This window comes from Arachis hypogaea, chromosome 5 (genome assembly GCF_003086295.3).
Source record: "Arachis hypogaea cultivar Tifrunner chromosome 5, arahy.Tifrunner.gnm2.J5K5, whole genome shotgun sequence".
Lineage (NCBI taxonomy): Eukaryota > Viridiplantae > Streptophyta > Magnoliopsida > Fabales > Fabaceae > Arachis > Arachis hypogaea.
Window position 1 is genome coordinate 79,608,432 of NC_092040.1, and position 13,234 is coordinate 79,621,665.

Consider the following 13,234-nt stretch of genomic DNA (forward strand, 5'->3'; position numbering starts at 1 on the left):
ACGCTTTCAAAAATTCAGAGGGTGTACGTGCGCAGAAGGGTGCACGTACGCACAAGTCGAAACATAGCCCCTGCTCAGAGCATGTGCACAACAGTGTGCGTGTGATGAGCGGATATTTTATACGCTTTTTGGGGGTATTTTCATGTAGATTTTAGCATGTTTTAATTAGCATTTAATATAATTTTATTAGTTTTTAGGAAAAAATCATATTTCTGGACTTTACTATGAGTTTGTGTGTTTTTCTATGATTTCAGGTATTTTCTGGCTGAAATTGAGGGAGCTGAGAAAAAATCTGAGTTAGGCTGAAAAAGGACTGCTGATGCTGTTGGATCCTGACCTCCCTGCACTCGGAATGGATTTTTTGGAGCTACAGGAGTCCAATTTCTGCGCTCTCAATTGGGTTAGAAAGTAGACATCCAGGGCTTTCCAGCAATATATAATAGTTCATACTTTGTAGGAAGATAGATGACATAAACTGGCGTTCTACGCCAGTTTCATGTTGCAGTCTGGCATCCAGCGCCAGAAACAGGTTACAAGTTGGAGTTCAACGCTCAAAACACGTTACAACCTGGCATTCAACTCCAGAAACAGCCCAAGCACGTGAGAGGCTTAAGTCTCAGTCCCAACACACACCAAGTGGGCCCCAGAAGTGGATTTCTGCACCAATTATTTTAGTCTACTCATTTTCTGTAAACCTAGGTTACTAGTTTAGTATTTAAACAACTTTTAGAGGCCTATTTTTTATATCATGACATTTTTAGATCTGAATTTTATACTCTTTGACGGCATGAGTCTCTAAACTCCATTATTAGGGGTGAGGAGCTCTGCAGCGTCTCAATGAATTAATGCAATTACTTATATTTTTCCATTCAAATATGCGTGTTCCTATCTAAGATGCTCCTTCGCGCTTAATTATGGAGAAGGTGATGATCTGTGACACTCATCACCTTCCTCAATCTATAAACGTGTGTCTGACAACCACCTCTATTCTACATCAGATTGAATGAGTATCTCTTAGATTCCTTAACCAGAATCTTCGTGGTATAAGCTAGAATTGATGGCGGCATTCATGAGAATCCGGAAAGTCTAAACCTTGTCTGTGGTATTCCGAGTAGGATTCTAGGATTGGATAACTGTGACGAGCTTCAAACTCGCGAGTGTTGGGCGTGATGACAAACGCAAAAGAATCAATGGATTCTATTCCGACATGATTGAGAACCAACAGCTGATTAGCCATGCTGTGACAGAGCATTTGGACCATTTTCACTGAGAGGATGGGAAGTAGCCATTGACAACGGTGACACCCTTCATAGAGCTTTCCATGGAAGGAACTTTGCACTTTTGCATTGAGTTGAATATTACATTACAGGAATTCATAAGACAAAGCATCTCCAAAACCCCAACATATTCTCCATTACTGCACAACAAGTAATTATTTCACACTCTTTTATTTTTTTCTAATAATTCAAACTGATAATTATAATTGATATCCTGACTAAGAATAATAAAATAAACATAGCTTGCTTCAAACCAATAATCTCTATGGGATCGACCCTTACTCACGTAAGGTATTACTTAGACGACCCAGTGCACTTGCTGGTTAGTGGTACGAAATCATAAGAAATCTTGATTTTGATATTGGGATTAAAATTTTGTGCATCAACTTTTTGGCGCCGTTGCCGGGGATTGTTCGAGTTTGAACAACTAAAGGTTTATTTTATTGCTTAGATTAGGAATAATTTATTTTTGTTGCTATAGAGTCATTAAATTCTGAGTCTTTTATTCCCATTTCAAAAATTTTTTGAAAAATATTAGTTTTCTTTATCAATTTTTAATTTTTCGTGAGTTTAGTGTTTTGTTCTAAGTTTGGTGTCAATTACATATTTTATATTTTCCCTTTAAATTTTTGAATTTGTGCTCTTTGATCTTCAAGTTGTTCTTGTTGATTTTTCTTATTGATCTTTAATTTTTCTTGTTCTGTGTCTTTTCTTGTTTCGCTTGTGTTTTTCCAAAGCATTAGTCTTCTAAAAGGAATATACCTATTCAAAACAAGTGTTACATTTACTGCCCAATTGGCTAGAGCGTTGGTCTATGTTCTTGGTATTTGGGTATCTTCTTTTTTAAAATCTTTTTCAAAAATTATTTTTCTTGATTTAATCTTGTGCCAAACTTTAAGTTTGGTGTTTTCTTGTCAATCTTTTTATAATTTTCGAAAATTTTATTGAAGTTTTCTAAAAATTTTAAGTTTGGTGTTCTTTCTTTTGTTCTTGTGAATCTCCAAGGTGTTCTTGAGTCTTTCTTGTGTTTTGATCTTAAAATTTTTAAGTTTGGTGTTCTTTGGTGTTTTTCCTCCAAAATTTTCGAAAATAAGGAGCATTAGATCTAAAAATTTTAAGTCTTGTGTCTTTTATGTGTTTTTCTCTTTCATCATAAAATTCAAAATTCAAAAAAATATCTTTTCTAACTATTTTTAAGCTACTTTTTCGAATTTTTTTTGTAAAAATTCATATTTCAATTTCAAAATTTTTCAAATCTTACCCTCCTAAGATTTTTTTTAAAAAAAATTTATATTTTATTATTTTTTTCAAAAATATCCTAACCACGTTCTCTCTCTCCTCAATTTTTTTCGAAAATCTTCACAAAACATTTTCAAATTTTTTATTTTTATTTTTATTTTTATTTCATTTTTATTTTATCTTATTTTATTTTAGTTTACTATTTCAAAAATAAATTTTTATATTTAATAAAATAAATAATATCAACATTCATATCATTTCCCTTGCTCTATCATGGAACTAGGTGGAAATGAACAGTCCAGAAGGACTCTGGGGTCATATGCTAACCCCACTACTGCTTCATATGGGAATAGTATCTGTATACCATCGATCGAGTCAGTAGTTTTGAGTTGAATCCGCAGCTCATCATCATGGTGCAGCAAAGTTGCCAGTATTCCGGTCTTCCATAGGAAGAACCTACGGAGTTTCTGGCACAATTTCTACAAATTTATCACGCAGTACATGATAAGGGAGTAGATCAGGATGTCTACAGATTATTACTGTTTCTGTTTGCTGTAAAGGACCAAGCTAAGAGATGGTTAAATAACCAACCTAAGGACAGCATAAAGACATTGAAACAGTTGTCAGAAAAATTCCTGAATTACTATTTTCCTCCCAAAAGGATGACACAACTAAGGCTAAGAATCCAAGGTTTCAAACAAGGAGATAATGAATCCCTTTATGATGCCTGGGAGAGATACAGAGAGATGCTAAGAAAATGCCCCTCTGAAATGTTTTCAAAGTGGGTGCAGTTAGACATCTTCTACTATGGGCTTACAGAAAAAGCTCAGATCTCTCTAGACCACTCAGTTGGTGGATCTATACACATGAGGAAAACAATTGAAGAAGCTCAAGAGCTCATTGATACAGTTGCCAGGAATCAGCACCTGTACCTAAGCAGTGAACTTTCCAAGAAGGAAGATGCTAAAACAGCAACTGTTGAACTCAGTCCTGCAGATCAAGCTGCTGAATTCAACCAGCAATTAGATTTTCTAACAAAATAGTTAGCCGAATTCAAGGAGATACTACAAGAAACAAGAATGGCTAATAAAAATATGGAAGTACAGTTGAAGCAAACAGAACAGCAGTTATCAAAATAAATAACAGAAGAATGCCAAGCAGTTCAATTAAGAAATGGGAAAACATTAAATACCTCACTTCAAGGTAGCAGGAAGCCAAGAAATGAGCAAACTACCCAAAATCCATCTGAGGACAATCAGAGCCCAGAGAGGAATAACTCTGGTGCTCAAACGCCAGAAAATGGGTGGAAAGCTGGCACTGAACACCCAGACCATGCTCAGGTCTAGCGTTCAACGCCAGAAACAAGTAATGAATCGGCGTTGAACGCCCAAAGGAAGCTTAGTTCTGGCGTTCAGACGCCAGAAACAGGAAAGGAGCTGGCGTCTAATGCCACTCCAGCTTCCACCCCTGGCATTCGAACGCCAGTGAGAGATCAGACACATACAAGTGCTGATAGCAACACCTCTAAAAGGGCTTCTCAACCCACATCTGTAGGCAATAAACCTACAGCAACTAAGGTTGAGGAATATAAGGGCAAAATGCCTTATCCTCAAAATCTCCGCCAAGCGGAACAGGATAAGCAATTTGCCCGCTTTGCAGACTATCTCAGGACTCTTGAAATAAAAATTCCGTTTGTAGAGGCATGGTGGACGAAATTGTGATCAATGATATTGACTTTTTGGTCTTGTATGATTTTACTCTTAGGGCACTGTTTATTTGAAGTCACAACTCCGTTCAACTAACCAGCAAGTGTACTGGGTCGTCCAAGTAATAAACCTTACGTGAGTAAGGGTCGAATCCACAGAGATTGTTGGTATGAAGCAAGCTATGGTCACCTTGCAAATCTCAGTTAGGCAGATTTAAAATAGTTTATGGGTTTTCGAAAATAGAAATAATAAAATAGAATATAATAAAGAGGGATAGAACACTTATGCAGATTCATTGGTGGGAATTTCAGATAAGCGGATGGAGATGCTGTAGAGCTCTTGGACGCCTGCTCTCCTACTCCTTCTACTCAATCCTTCTTACTCCTTTCCATGGCAAGCTTTGTATAGGGGTTCACCATCAACTGTGGCTACTTTCATTCCTCACGGGGAAATAACCTGTGCGGCTGTCACTCGCACAGCTAACCAGTCTGGAGGCATCACCCATGGCTGATGGCTACATCCCATCCTCGCAGTGAAAACTATGCAACGCACTCTGTCACAGTACGGCTAATCACCGGTTGGTTCCCGCTCCTACTGGAATAGAATCCCTCTTTTGCGTCTGTCACCAACGCCCAGCAGGTTAAAGTTTGAAGCACGTCACGGTCATTCATGATCGGAATCCTACTCGGAACACCACAGACAAGGTTGGACTTTCCGGACTTCCAGGATCCTACTCGGAACACCACAGACAAGGTTGGACTTTCCGGATCCAGATGAATGCCGCCAACTATCTAACTTATACCACGAAGATTCTGTTGGGGAATCTAAGAGATACGCATTCAAGCTCTGTTGCATGTAGAACGGACATGGTTGTCAATCACGCGCATTCATAAGTGAGAATGATAATGAGGGTAATCTAACTCATCACATTCATCATGTTCTTGGGTACGAATGAATATCTTGGAATAAGAATAAGAGAGAATTGAATAAAAGATAATAGAATTGCATTAATACTTGAGGTACAGCAGAGCTCCACACCCTTGATCTATGGTGTGCAGAAACTCCACCGTTGAAAATACATAAGCAAAGAGTTCAGGCATGGCCGAATGGCCAGCCCTCTCTAACGTGATCACAGGATTCAATTTACAATCCAGGATGTCTAATACAATAGATAAATGTCCTATATATACTAGACTAGCTACTAGGGTTTACATGAGTAAGTAATTGATGCATAAATCCACTTCTGGGGCCCACTTGGTGTGTGCTTGGGCTGAGCTTGATGAATTCACGTGTAGAGGCATTTCTTGGCGTCAAACTTCAGGTTATGACGTGTTTTGGGCGTTTGACTCCGGATCATGACGTTTTTCTGGCGTTTAACTCCAGATCATGACGTTTTTCTGGCGTTTAACTCCAGACAGCAGCTTGTACTTGGCGTTCAACGCCAAGTTACGTCGTCATTCTTCGAATAAAGTATGGACTATTATATATTGCTGGAAAGCCCTGGATGTTTACTTTCCAACGCCGTTGAGAGCGCGCCAATTGGAGTTCTGTAGCTCCAGAAAATCCATTTCGAGTGCAGGGAGGTCAGATTCCAACAGCATCAGCAGTCCTTTTGTCAGCCTTCTTCAGAGTTTTGCTCAAATCCCTCAATTTCAGTCAGAATTTACCTGAAATCACAGAAAAACACACAAACTCATAGTAAAGTCCAGAAATGTGAATTTAACATAAAAACTAATGAAAACATCCCTAAAAGTAGCTCAAACTTACTAAAGACTATATGAAAACAATGCCAAAAAGCGTATAAATTATCCGCTCATCACAACACCAAACTTAAATTGTTGCTTGTCCCCAAGCAACTGAAAATCAAATTGGATAAAAAGAAGAGAATATACTATAAAGTCCAAAATATCAATGAATATTAATTTAATTAGATGAGCGGGACTTGTAGCTTTTTGCTTCTGAACAGTTTTGGCATCTCACTTTTTCCTTTGAAGTTTAGAGTGATTGGCTTCTCTAGGAACTTAGAATTTCAGATAGTGTTATTGACTTTCCTAGTTAGGCATGTTGATTCTTGAACACATCTACTTTATGAGTCTTGGCTGTGGCCCTAAGCACTTTGTCTTCCAGTATTACCACCGGATACACAAATGCCACAGACACATAACTGGGTGAACCTTTTCAGATTGTGACTCAGCTTTGCTAAAGTCCCCAGTTAGTGGTGTCCAGAGCTCTTAAGCACACTCTTTTGCTTTGGATCACGACTTTAACCACTCAGTCTCAAGCTTTTCACTTGGACCTTCATGACACAAGCACATGGTTAGGGACAGCTTGATTTAGCCGCTTAGGCCTGGATTTTATTTCCTTGGGCCCTCCTATCCATTGATGCTCAAAGCCTTGGATCCTTGCTACCCTTGCCTTTTGGTTTTAAGGGCTATTGGCTTTTTCTGCTTGCTTTTTCTTTCTATTTTATTTTTTTCGCCACTTTTTTTTTTCACTGCTTTTTTTTTTTCACTGCTTTTTCTTGCTTCAAGAATCAATTCATGAATTTTTCAGTTCATCAATAACATTTCTCTTTGTTCATCATTCTTTCAAGAGCCAACAATTTTAACACTCATAAACAAAAAGATCAAAAATATGCACTGTTCAAGCATTCATTCAGAAAACAAAAATTATTGCCACCACATCAATATAATTAGATTAAATTCACTAATAATTTCGAAAATTATGTACTTCTTGTTCTTTTGAATTAAAACATTTTTCTTTTAAGAGAGGTGAGAGACTAATGGATTTTATTCATAGCTTTAAGGCATGGTTTACACACTAATGATCATGAAGTAGAGACACAAAAACATAGATAAACATAACACTTAAAAACAGAAAACAGAAAGAAAATAAAGAACAAGGAATGAATCCACCTCTTAGTGGCGTCTTCTTCTTGAAGGACCAATGATGTTCTTTAACTCTTCTATGTCCCTTCCTTGCCTTTGTTGCTCCTCCCTCATAGCTCTTTGATCTTCTCTTATTTCTTGAAGAGTGAGGGCGTGTTCATGGTGTTCCACCCTTAGTTGTTCCATGTTTTGGCTCAAGTCTTCTAAGGAGGTACTGAGTTGCTCCCAATAGTTGTTAGGAGGAAAGTGCATTCCATGAGGCATTTGTTGATGAACTTCCTCATGTTCTCCTTGGGGGCCGTGAGGGACTTCCCTTGTTTGCTCCATCCTTTTCTTGGTGATGGGCTTGTCTTCTTCAATGGAGACATCTCCATCTATGATAACTCCAGCTGAATAACATAGATGGCATATGAGGTGGGGGAAGGCTAGCCGTGCCATGTATGAAGGCTTGTCAGCTATTTTGTAGAGTTCATTGGATATGACTTCATGAACCTCTACTTCCTCTCCAATCATGATGCTATGAATCATGATTGCCCGATCCACAGTAACTTCAGATCGGTTGCTTGTAGGGATGATGGATCTTTGGATGAACTCCAGCCATCCTCTAGCTACAGGCTTGAGGTCCAGTCTTCTTAGTTGGACTGGTTTGCCTTTGGAGTCTACTCTCCATTGGGCGCCTTCCACACAAATGTCCATTAGGACTTGGTCCAACCTTTGATTGAAGTTGACCCTCCTTGTGTAGGGGCGTTCATCACCTTGCATCATGGGTAGATGAAACGCCAACCTCACATTTTCCGGATTGAAATCTAAGTATTTCCCCCGAACCATTGTGAGATAGTTCTTCGGATTCGGGTTCATACTTTGATCATGGTTCCTTGTGATCCATGCATTAGCATAGAACTCTTGAACCATCAATAATCCGACTTGTTGCATGGGGTTGGTGATGACTTCCCACCCTCTTCTTTGGATCTCATGTCGGATTTCCGGATACTCATTCTTTTTGAGCTTGAAGGGGACCTCAGGGATCACCCTCTTCTTTGCCACAACATCATAGAAGTGGTCTTGGTGGCTCTTGGAGATGAATCTCTCCTTCTCCCATGACTCGGAAGTGGAAGCTTTTGCCTTCCCTTTTCCTTTTCTTGAGGAAACTCCGGTCTTGGGTGCCATTGATGGTGAATGAAAAATAAAAAGCTAGGCTTTTTACCACACCAAACTTAAAATTTGCTCGTCCTCGAGCAAAAAGAAAAGAAGAGTAGAAGAAGAAGAAGAAGAAAATTTGAGTAGAGAGGGAGAAGGGGGGTTCGGCTATGTAGAGAAGAAGGGGTTATGTTGTGTGAAAATGAAGAAGAAAAGGGAGGTATTTATAGGGAGGGGGGGAGGGTTAGGTTTCGGCCATTTTGGGTGGGAATGGGTGGGAAATTGAATTTGAATGTAATGGGGGTAGGTGGGGTTTATGGGGAAGAGGAGGTTGATGTGAATGGTGCATGGGGTAATTGGGAAGAGAAATTGATGTGAATGGTGAAGGTTTTTGGGAAGGGTGACATTGAGAATGAGATTTGGATTAGGAGAGTGTGAATAGGATTAAAAGAAAAGGTAGGTGGGGATCCTGTGGGGTCCACAGGTCCTGAGGTGGGGATCCTGTGGGGTCCACAGGTCCTGAGGTGAAAAGAAATACCATTCCTTCACCCTATAGGCGTGTAAATTGCCTTCATGCACCATTCTGGCGTTCAAACGCCCATTGGTGCATGTTCTGGGCATTAAACGCCCATGTGATGCTTGATTCTGGCGTTGAACGCCAGTTTCAAGCTTGTTTCTGGCGTTCAGCGCCAGATTGTCCTCTGCGTGCGCATCCTGGCGTTAAACGCCAGGATGTTGCTTGTTTTGGGCGTTCAGCGCCAGGAAGATGCTCTGTTCTGGCGTTGAACGCCCGCTAGATGCATCTTCTGGGCGCTGAACGCCGGCCCGTGCGTCCTCCAGGGTGAAAAATATTTTTCTTCTGTTTTTGACTCTGTTTTTAATTTTTTTTGATTTTTTCGTGACTCCTCATGATCATGTACCTAATTAAACACAAAAATAACAAAGAAACAAAATAAAATAAAATTAGATAAATAAAATTGGGTTGCCTCCCAACAAGCGCTTCTTTAATGTCAATAGCTTGACAGTGGCTCTCATGGAGCCACAGAGCAATCAAGTCAATGTTGTCTAGTCCCAACACCAAACTTAGAGTTTGGATATGGGGCTTGAACACCAAACTTAGAGTTTGACTGTGTGGGCTTTTCTTGACCTTGAACTGAGAGAAGCTCTTCATGCTTACTCTCTTTTGTCACAGAGGGATGGCCATGTGCTTGATACACAAGGTATTCCCCATTTAATTGAAGGACTAACTCTCCTCTGTTGACATCTATCACAGCTTCTGCTGTGGCTAGGAAAGGTCTTCCTAGGATGATGCATTCATCATCTTCCTTCCTAGTATCTAGGATTAGGAAATCAGCAGGGATGTAAAAGTCTTCAACTTTTATAAGCACGTCCTCTACTATCCCATGAGCTTGTCTTACTGACTTATCTGCCAATTGCAGTGAAAACAAAGCAGGTTGCACCTCAATGATCCCTAGCTTCTCCATTACAGAGAGTGGCATAAGGTTTATCCCTGACCCAAGATCACACAGAGCTTTTTCAAAGCTCATGGTGCCAATGGTGCAAGGTATTAAGAACTTGCCAGGATCTTGTTTCTTTTGAGGTAGAGTTTCCTGAATCCAAGTTTCTAATTCATTAATGAGCAAGGGAGGTTTACTTTCCAAAGTCTCATTACCAAACAGCTTGGCATTCAGTTTCATGATAGCTCCTAGATATTGAGCAACTTGCTCACTAGTCACATCTTCATCCTCCTCAGAGGATGAATAATAGTCAGAGCTCATGAATGGCAGAAGGAGATTTAGTGGAATCTCTATGGTCTCTGTGTGAGCCTCAGATTCCTCAGGATCCTTATTAGGAAGCTCCTTCTTGCTTGGAGGACGTCCCAGGAGTTCTTTCTCACTAGGATTTTCGTCCTTCTCCTCCTTTGTGCTTTCGGCCATGTTGACTAAGTCAATGGCTTTGCACTCTCCTTTTGGATTCTCTTCTGTATTACTTGGGAGAATACTGGGAGGAGTTTCAATAACTTTCTTACTCAGCTGGCCTACTTGTGCCTCCAAATTTCTAATGGAGGATCTTGTTTCATTCATGAAACTGAAGGTGGCTTTTGACAGATCAGAGACTATATTAGCTAAATTAGAATTATTTTGTTCAGAGTTCTCTGTCTGTTGCTGAGAAGATGATGGATATGGCTTACTATTATTCAGCCTATTGCGTCCACCATTGTTAAAACCTTGTTGAGGTTTTTGTTGATCCTTCCAGGAGAAATTTGGATGATTTCTCCATGATGGGTTATAGGTATTTCCATTTGGTTCACCCAGATAATTAACCTCTGCCATGGCAGGGTTCTCAGGATCATAAGCTTCTTCAGAAGCTACCTCTCTAGTACTGTTGGATGCATGTTGCAATCCATTCAGATTTTGAGAGATCATGTTGACCTGTTGAGTCAACACTTTGTTCTGAGCCAGTATGGCATTCAGAGCATCAATTTCAAGAACTCCCTTCTTCTGAGGGACCCCATTATTCACGGAATTCCTCTCAGAGGTATACATGAACTGGTTGTTAGCAACCATGTCAATGAGTTCTTGAGCCTCTTCAGGCGTTTTCTTCAGGTGAATAGATCCACCTGCAGAATGGTCCAAGGACATTTTTGAAAATTCAGAGAGACCATAATAGAATATATCTAATAGGGTCCATTCTGAAAACATGTCAGATGGACATCTCTTGGTCAGCTGCTTGTATCTCTCCCAAGCTTCATAGAGGGATTCACCATCTTTTTGTTTGAAGGTTTGAACATCCACTCTCAGCTTGCTCAGCTTTTGAGGAGGGAAGAACTTATCTAAGAAAGCAGTGACCAGCTTATCCCAGGAGTCCAGGCTATCCTTAGGTTGTGAATCCAACCATATTCTAGCTCTGTCTCTTACAGCAAAAGGGAAAAGCATGAGTCTGTAGACTTCAGGATTAACTCCATTCGTTTTTACAGTGTCACAGACTTGCAAGAACTCAGTTAAAAACTGATAGGGATCTTCAGATGGAAGCCCATAAAACTTGCAGTTTTGTTGCATTAATGCAACTAGTTGAGGCTTAAGCTCAAAGTTATTGGCTCCAATGGCAGGAATGGAGATGCTTCTTCCATCAAACTTGGATGTTGGCTTTGTGAAATCACCAAGCATTCTCCTTGCATTATTATTATTATTTTCGGCCATCTCCTTCTCTTGTTCGAAAATTTCTGAAAGGTTATTTCTGGATTGTTGTAATTTAGCTTCTCTTAATTTTCTCTTCAGAGTCCTTTCAGGTTCTGGATCAGCTTCAACAAGAGTGCCTTTGTCCTTGTTCCTGCTCATAAGAAAGAGAAGAAAACAAGAAAAGAAAAAGGAATCCTCTATGTCACAGTATAGAGATTCCCTCAGGTTAGTAGAAGAAGAAAGAGGTAGAAGAATGAAGAAGGATGAAGAAGAATTCGGATGAAGAGAGGTGAAGAGAAGTGTTAGTAGTTAAATAATTAAATAGAAGAAGAGAAGAGAAAGAAATTTTCGAAAATAATTTTGAAAAAAAGGTTAGTGATTTTCGAAAATTAAAGATGAGATGAGATTAAAATTAGAATTTAAAACAATTAAAAAGAATTTTTGGAAAAGAGGGGGAGAATTTTCGAAAATTTAGAGAGGGAAAAGTAGTTAGGTGGTTTTGAAAAAGATAAGAAACAAACAAGGAGTTAGTTAGTTGATTGAAAAAGATTTGAAATCAAATTTTGAAAAAGATGAGAAGATAGGAGGTTAGATAAGATATTTTGAAATCAAATTTTGAAAAAGATAAAATTTTTGAAAAAGATAAGATAAAAGATAAAAAGATATATTTGAAAAAGATATTTGAAAAAAAAAGATTTAATTTTAAAAATTACTTAACTAACAAGAAACTACAAGATAAGATTCTAGAATTTAAAGATTGAACCTTTCTTAACAAGAAAGTAACAAACTTCAAATTTTTGAACCAATCACATTAATTGTTAGCTAATTTTCGAAAATTTGATAAAAAGATAAGAAAAAGATTTTGAAAATATTTTGAAAAATATTTTTGAAATTTTCGAAAATGCAAAAAAAATGAAAAAGATATGATTTTTGAAAAAGATTTTGAAAAGATAAGATTTTTAAAATTGAAATTTTGACTTGACTTGTAAGAAACAACTAATTTTTTAAAAAATTTTTGACCAAGTCAACCCAAAATTTCGAAATTTTAGAGGAAAATAAGGAAAAGATATTTTTGATTTTTAAAAATTGAATGAAAAACACAAAAATGACCCAAAACATGAAAATTTTGGATCAAGACACAAGATGCATGCAAGAATGCTATGAATGTCAAGATGAACACCAAGAACACTATGAAGATCATGATGAACATCAAGAACATAATTTTGAAAAATTTTTGATGCAAAGAAAACATGCAAGGCACCAAACTTAGAAATTTTTTTATGCATGGAAAATATGAATGCAAAAATGCACATGAAAAACAACAAAAGACATAAAACAAGAAATCATCAAGATCAAACAAGAGGACTTGTCAAGAACAACTTGAAGATCATGAAGAACACTATGAATGCATGAGATTTTCGAAAAATGCAAGAAAAATTTTGAAAGCATGCAATTGACACCAAACTTAAAAATTAACACAAGATTCAAACAAGAACACAAAATATTTTTGATTTTTATGATTTTCTAATTTTTTTGTATTTTTATTGATTTTTTTCGAAAATATAGTTTGGAAAAACGAAAAATAAAAAGAAAAATTTTTGAAAAAGATTTTGAAAAGAAAATTACCTAATCTGAGCAACAAGATGAACCGTCAGTTGTCCATACTCGAACAATCCCCGGCAACGGCGCCAAAAACTTGGTGTTGTTGCCGGATCAACTTGGTGCTGTGGTTGCACGTAATTGTAATTCAAATATTCCCCGGCAACGGCGCCAAAAACTTGGTGGACGAAATTGTGATCAATGATATT

At 38.2% G+C, this 13,234-nt stretch overlaps 1 non-coding gene across 1 annotated transcript; it reads left to right on the top strand.

Moving 5' to 3' along the window:
• The first annotated feature begins 10,947 nt into the window (after positions 1-10,947).
• LOC112804424 (small nucleolar RNA R71) lies at positions 10,948-11,051 on the top strand. Its single transcript, XR_003203036.1, has one exon. It is a non-coding gene; the product is annotated as a small nucleolar RNA R71 (small nucleolar RNA).
• Positions 11,052-13,234: the final 2,183 nt, after the last annotated feature.